The 7562-nt window shown below is 46.8% G+C and overlaps 1 protein-coding gene across 1 annotated transcript in view; it reads right to left on the reverse strand.

Moving 5' to 3' along the window:
• The window catches only part of Pigr (polymeric immunoglobulin receptor), a 28817-nt gene extending 21465 nt beyond the window's left edge, over positions 1–7352 (reverse strand). Inside the window, exon 1 of the mRNA XM_057769832.1 lies at positions 7216–7352. The gene's annotated coding sequence lies outside the window, so the exon portion shown is untranslated. The remainder of the gene's footprint in view (positions 1–7215) is intronic.
• Positions 7353–7562: the final 210 nt, after the last annotated feature.

Genomic DNA, 7562 nt, shown 5'->3' on the forward strand with positions numbered 1-7562 from the left:
GAGGCATCTGGAAAAGTCTAGATCAGAGAGAGAAAAGAATAGACTGGACACAGCCAGCGGTCTGGACATGGTCAGGCCTATCTATGAGAGAGGGAGGAATAGCAGGGGAGGGAGAACAAAAATTCGTGAGGAGAGAAGCAGGAGCAGAGAGCTGCAGAAAGATAGAAAATTAAAAGCATAGTAAGAATAGCAGGGTTATAAGGAGAAAGAGTAGCTGGGGGAAGGACGCCTGTGAGCTGGAGGGAGTTTAGGGTAGGGGAGGAAGTGAGAAGGGCCAGCGCTAGCTAGCATGGACTTTGAAATGTGTAACAGGTACTAGTGATACTGGGGAGCCTGGAGGCCAGCATATGCTATGACATGCTAATAGGCACCACAGGTAACTATATAACCCTTCTGCCAGAAGAGGTAGAGGGGAACCAGCTTCACAAACTCCTAAGGAACGCTGGTTTTTATTTAACCACCAGAAATCCGTCTATAGTCCAGTTTGAGTTCATTCCTAGACATTTGGACTGCTTCTTGCAGTTTGAGGAACTGGAGTTTCCTTTGGACCTGGCAGTATTCATTGGAGTTGTACAAGTAGTCTTGAAATAAGACAGAAAAGCGGACACAGCAGCAGCAGAGAGCGAGCTGGAGATGATGAGCTATGCCCAAGGTTTCCTATGACTCCACTCCGGAGTCGGAGACAAAAATACAGATGTTATCATGTTTCCTACCTGGTGAATTCCAGCAGACAAAGAGCGAGAATGCAAGCCACCATGTGGACTTCTGCATAGTCCAGACCTACAGAGGACTGAGGCTTGGGCCATGCTAGGCTGAACTGTCTCAAGGGTCCAAATGATACCCTAGACTCTAGGGCCAAGAGGAAGAGAGGAGAAAGGAGAGGGGAGTCCCCACTTTCCAACAGAATTTGAGGACTTTGTTTGGCTATAAACTTTGGAATGGATTTGAAGGAGCTTTATAAGGAGAAAAACAGTAATAATAGGCCCTACGCAGTAATGAGTGCCCATAAAGATAAGAAAGCTGTAAGCAGGAGGCAGCCTGGGCAATATCTCTTCTCCCTGCTTGTCCCTAACTCCGCTTCTCAGAGACTTCCTTCACTAGCTGAGCCAAAGGCAATAGACTTGTTTATCTTGGTTATTTCTTTTCCGTGGGGGAATTTCCCAGTAAGAAACCCTTTTATTTCCTTGTGGAGATAAAGGTATTCTGTTTCTCTGGTTCTTTGGAAGAGTGAGGGCAGGGGGTGGGGACAGAGAAGGGTGTCAGATGGCAACTAAAGGTTTTTTTTTTCACTGAGGTTAATGGCCTGAGCTTTCTTACCAAGTCAATGATAAAGTCCTGGAGTGGAGTCTTAGCCAAACTCAGCTTTATTTGGGTGTGATCAGGTACCTAGGGGTCATCTGAGAGGCTAGAAGCTCCCAAGCAAGAGCAGCTGTGAGGCCTAGCTTTTCTGTAACAGTTGGGATGGGTGGCGCCAAGTCCCAAGGGACTGAACACCTGCCCCTTATGCCAGTCCTGGGTGCAGTCACAGGTGGGAAGGCCAAATAGTTTCATCTTAAGGTCTTAGTTTAAGAGCCCAAACTAGCGGTGGCTGTGTTTAATTCTCAATCTTGTCCTTGGCTCTAGAAAAGCAAGCTTCTAATACTCATGAGGCAGGACCTGGTCTTCTTCTGATAGGCTCAGCTGGGGTGCTACCCTCCTCTGGACAGGCAAAGTGACACTCCTTTTGTTACGGAGAACCAGGTGCCAGGCTTTCCGTGGTGGGGGACCTGACTTCTAACCCAGGCCGCTAATCATTTTGTGATGCATTTTGGATGACTAGCTCAGTCAACTTGGAAGCGGGGAGAGATGTGTGTATACCTTCAACTTTGTGTATAGCTCAAAGTCAGGTGTGAGAGCATCAGGCACACATACCTGGAAGGAAAAACCTGGGAGAGGGTCACCTTGGCAACCTGGGAGAGGGTCACCTTGGCAAGGAAGTCATGAGTCTACTCCCAGGGAAGATGGTGGGCAGGAGACATTTTCAAACACAGGAATTTTTCTTTGTCTAGAGCTAAAATTTGGAGCTGTTTCTCTGGTGGCTGCTAAAAGGACCCTGTATTTAAGACATCTTCATCTCAGTCAGACAACCCAGAAATCAGTGAGATCCCAATGGCAGGGTGACTAAAAAGGGATTTAAGAAGGGAAAGAAAGAGTAAAGCTCTTTCCCCAGGTGCTTTGCTAGGCTCCTCTTCCATGATCTCATGTATTGCCGCAGGAAACCCCGCCATAGATGATATTACCTTATTGCCGTGGATAGGAGACCTAATGGTCAAGGATTCCTGACCCCAACACCTTTATCAGAATTGGAACCGGGACCATGAGTCCAGCATCGCTTCTTGCACGAGTCCAGAGATTGGTTCTATGGGGTCGTAGATCTATTAGTGACTAGCTAAAGAAAGGTCAGGTTCACCTGACTCCTCACCTCCCCCACTTGGAAGCCACACTTGCCTGTCAATAGAAGAGTGCTTCTCTCTCCATCTATGCTGAGAAAGGGTCCTGGCATGTAAAAACAGTTTGGCGCCTCAACCTTTCTAATGCTGCAACCCTTTGGCAGAGTTCCTCATGGTTTGGTAAACCTCCCCAATCATACAATTATTTTTGATGCTATGTCAAAACCGTAATTTTGCTTCTATTATGAATCGCAATGTGAATGTGTTTTCTGAGGGTCTTAGGCGACACCTGTGAAAGGGTCATTTGACCCCCAAAGGGTCTCACCCCCCCCCCGCCAGGTAGAGAACTGCTGCTTAGATGCATACCTTGTGTGATGGTTGACAAGATCAAAGGTGACATTGTAAAGACCCATAGCCTACACCAGGTATGATGTGATTACAGCCTTTTGATTTTAAAAACCCTGCTCTCGGCCGGGCGGTGGTGACACACGTCTTTAATCCCAGCACTCGAGAGGCAGAAGCGGTGGATCTCTGTGAGTTCGGGGCCAGCTTGGTCTATATAGAGAGTTCCAGGATAGGCTCCAAAGCTACAGAGAAACCCTCTCTCGAAAACAAACAAACAAAACAAAAGAGAGAGAGAGAAGAGAAGACAACAGAAAAAGGAAGGAAGGAAGGAAGGAAGGAAGGAAGGAAGGAAGGAAGGAAGGAAGGAAGGAAGGAAGGAAGGAAGGAAGGAAAAGAAAAAAAACCTACTTTCCTTTGGGTACCAAGCGTCTTTCCCCAGGCCAGGCTCAGTACACCAGAGGACTCACTATGTTCTTAGTTGGCTTAATACAGCACAAGCGTGGGGATCTACATCCTCTTGCATGGGTTATTCACTGGTACACTTGCACTTAATCCAGGGTTGAGCTGTTTTCCAATAATGAGGCCGAGGTGTTCCATATTGTTTGAGGTTTACTGTTGTTTTCCCAGTGTATTTATAACCTAAGACCCCAAGCTCGTAGATTGGGGCACAAGTATGGGCCACTCAGAAGACTGAGTTTGTCTCCTGATAAACCTAATTTATATAGTGCCCCTTTGATTAAAGTGACAGCTTTTCAGTTTTGGGGACAAACCTGTCTTCATCTAACCTCTGATGTTCCTTTTCTGAGGGAGAGACAGCTGGGCCCGGAGCTTAGCTTGGCTAGTAAGCAACCTAAAGCTTTCACCTCCCAGGAGAAGATAAGGTGGGGTTCTCAAAGCTCCAGGGCCTTCAGAGGGGACAGAGAATGTGAGTTAAGAAGACCAGAAGCTGAGTGATGGTTTCTGACAACCCGGGAGTATGAACTTGAAGGAGTAAGATGCTCTGGAGTTGAGGATAAGAAGAGGATGGCTTAGCTACGAAGGCTTCCTTCTCTTTTCTTCCTTAGCCCGAGGAACAGCATCTTCTGTGCCTAAGTCCATTTGGGACTATCACGTTCGTCTTTCCCAGACCAAGCGTTGAGCACAGGGTAGCATGAGCCTGGAAACTGTCATGTGAAGGGGAATGTCGAGGATGGAAGAGAATGTAGGGATCTGCATCCCATACTATCGTGGGGTATAAGGAGCATCCTATCTCTTGGATGGAAAATACTGACTTAGTGCTTTCATTCATAAAATGAGTGTTAGAGTTCCTGACTCTTCTAACTTGGAAGGGGAATGCCTTGGTATGGGAGAACACGGGGAAAGATGGAAGAATAATATACGTGAATATTTTTGATGACATTAAGGGCTCCTCAACGGAAAGCAGCTACAATTGCTCTAAAGGGCGGGAGAGTTGGGTAGTGTCTGATCTTCACGGGGACTATGCACTGGGCTGAGTGGTAAAACCACTTATTCTTCTACTTGGCTTTCCACTCTCATCTACGGGCTGTGTGGATTTTTAAGCTGAGCCCATAGGTCCCCCTCTATAAACTGGAGATGACTCTGCATCGTAGGAAATTGTTATACAGACCAAATGACAAAGTCCTTAGCAGAGCGGTGGGATTGGAAGTGTTAATTCGTCCACATCTCCTCTCTGAAGTCACTGCAGTCTTCTCTTTCTTTTGGTCAAAGAGTGAGAGAAACTAGAAGGCTGTCGGCTGAGCATCCTATCAAGACTCAGAGAGAGCTGTAGGTTGAGCCCTGTGACTCCAGAAGCAAGCACTGTGACCTGGGTTAGAAGAACACATACAGAATTCTTTCCAAGGCCTTTACTGATGTCAGCTCTTTAATTTGCACAGCTACCCCGGGAAGCAGGGTATAAAGCACAAACGTGTAAAAAAAGCTGGCCAAGGTAAGTGCCCAAGTGAGATGGATAGAGGACCACAACCAGCATAGATTCTCTGGCCTCCGTGTGCACAGGCATAGGCTGTGCACTTGCACACATACATGTGTTGTGTATATACCACTCACATATGTATATCACACACACACACACACACACCACACACGCCAAAATAGTAAAAATAATTTTTGCAAATGAGCATACGAGCTTAGTCACCCTTCTGTGCTGGGTCTTGCTGTTAGAAGAATCATCAGAAAGAAGAAGGAGTGGGAAGGCCAACTTCAGAGAGGGAGTAAAATGATTCCTCCCCCACTTTCATAGGAAAGGCAATTCTCACGAAGAGTCACTTGGACGGAGAGGTGGTGCCAAGAGTTCTTCCTGCAAACACTAGCTGCTATTTATTTAGTACTGGGCATGGATGGGGAGTGTTATCTTTGTTTCCTGAATCTGGATGCAGCCATGCCAAAGCTCTGTTACTCCTGCCATGCTGTATCAATGCCAGCAACCCTGGAACCCAAACTTCCTTGTACCCAGAGTCAGAGAGAAAAGGAGAACACAGATAATCTCCCAATGCACAGATTTTATAAGCTGAGTGTCCCCTATCCAAAATGCTTAGGTTCAGAAGTGGCCTCCATTTTAATTTTTGGAATATTTTCAGATTTGTGGTAAGAGATCTTGGGAAGGATCCAAGTTTAAACATATCCTGAAAGTAATTTTCTATGTTTTTACTGTGCCTATGTTTTCGATTGATGCCTGCTACCTGAGGTCTGGTGTGGAACTTCTGCTTGTGTCATGTTGGCTCCTAAAATTCAAAGCATTTCAGATTTTAAAATAATAGATTCAGGAATACTCAACCATAATTTCATTTATTTGTTTGTTTGTTTATTCTTTGAGGCAGCGTCTCTCTATGTAGCTGACCTCTAACTCACAATCCATCCATCTTCCCACCTTAGCCCCACAAGTGCTAGAATTATAGATGTGTTTTAGTTGCAAACATTTTTTTTTAGGTTAAGTGATTTGTTCTGATAGGTGATAAAGTCATATCAGAAAGAATGCACTCACGTATTGTTCAGATGTGCCTGGGAACTTGACATCATTCCCATTAACTCATGAAGTCTTAGCTGTCTCAACTGTAAGATGGAAGGGGGTGTCTACCCTTCCCAGCTCCCTGGTGTTTGGGGGTGGGAATGGGGTGAAGTTATGAAGTCCCAGGGCAAGTGGACTTACTAAGTGGAAGCTGAAATGATGGGGCTTTTTGTGAATGAACCCCACAGATGCAGAAGTGTGCTAAGAAGTGGGTCACGGTCATAGAGCTGGGTGTTCTCCTGATTCCAGTTCATTGGCTATAACACGGCATCCATTCTCCCCGTTTAGGCAGAAGCACGACTGGAAAGTTCTGGATCTGGCTCAGAGCCGAGCTTCTACTTTCAGCCACTGAATAGATGCCTTTTACCCAAACCCCCCAAACTGGCACACCCCTATTTATATATTAAGAAATCTCTAAGTCCCTTAGCAGCAGGGGAAAGTGTTATCAGAAACTGTCATACAAAATGTATGTGCCCTGTCCTGGGTGGCTCCAAGTCTGCAGGCAGTTGCACAGATGTAGCTGACAGAAGATGAAGCTGAGTTGTCACACTGTCCTCCATCACTGGCTTCTGTGCTGGCTAAGGAACAGTGTCAGGAGAGACAGGACTGAGGAGGCTGTCTGATTGTGGCTGGGTGTGTGTTAGGGGGTGCACCGGGGCATAGGGCTGATGCCTGTACCTAGAAGGTAGCTCTGCCCTCCCCCCCCAGCTTATCACCCCACAAAAACATCATTCTCCCCATTTAGAGCAGCGCCAAGTGACAACATAAAGCGTGCTTGTTTCTAGTGAGACAAATATGAGGGTGCAAGTCTGGATTGCGAACAGAAATGATTTCAGAACCTCGCAGAAGCCCAGAAAAAGCAGCTGAGGGTGGCCCGCTTCAAAGGGTAGCTGAGGTGCTTTGCTGCATAATCTGATTCCAGACCTGCTTGCCACTCAATTCGTTCTCGAGTAATCTAACTAAATTGAGATGCACCAAGCCATTGTTATATTGCTACACTTTGCACTTATTTTCTCATTTGAACCCCCCTGGACCAGCAGCGATAGCTGTTAGTTTTAAATCCCCATCTTACAGATTGAGACTGAGGTTCAGAAAGATTAGGTCCTGTATAACGGAAGGTAGTTAGTAGCAGTAGGAGGATTAAGGAATTTGGAAACTAAGGGTAATGGGTGTGCTGGCAACAGACGTTCCTTCCTTCTCACCCAGGCTATTTTGCAGAAAAGGCATGCCCATACACATGTCTGCCTTTCTTCGTACCACTGAAATACACCCCTGCAATCCCTTGTGACACACAGGCACACAGTCTGCCTTGTCCACCTCACCCTCTCTGGGAGGTTGGGAGTTGAGAGTCAGGGGATCATCTGAACCACGATCCCAAGGAGCATCCTAGCCGAGGAGCCCAGGCAGCACACTTACTTTTAGCCACTTCCTTCTCCAGCTGCTCCAGTTTCGGGGCACAGTCTGCCAGCCAGTGTGTACCCCTGCTTTTCTAGAATCTTCCAGTCAGGCACTGGTTACTGCTGCCAAAACCGAAACTGTGCTCTGTGCTTGACCCGCACCTGGCTCTTAAAGGGCCTGCTGTCCCATTAGGCAAAGTAGCCAGTCAGAGCACGTGACTCCCACAGTTTCCAGCTTCCCTGGTTGGCTCCATTTGTCCTCCCCTGTACTTGGGGAGACTATGTCACTTCTGGATCTTCCATTGCTGCAGCTTCAAGATACGGGACAGAACATCCCTTAGTGTTTGCCCTCACATCCCCAGTCCC

The sequence above is a fragment of the Chionomys nivalis genome, chromosome 5, assembly GCF_950005125.1.
Source record: "Chionomys nivalis chromosome 5, mChiNiv1.1, whole genome shotgun sequence".
In the NCBI taxonomy this organism is placed as follows: Eukaryota; Metazoa; Chordata; class Mammalia; order Rodentia; family Cricetidae; genus Chionomys; species Chionomys nivalis.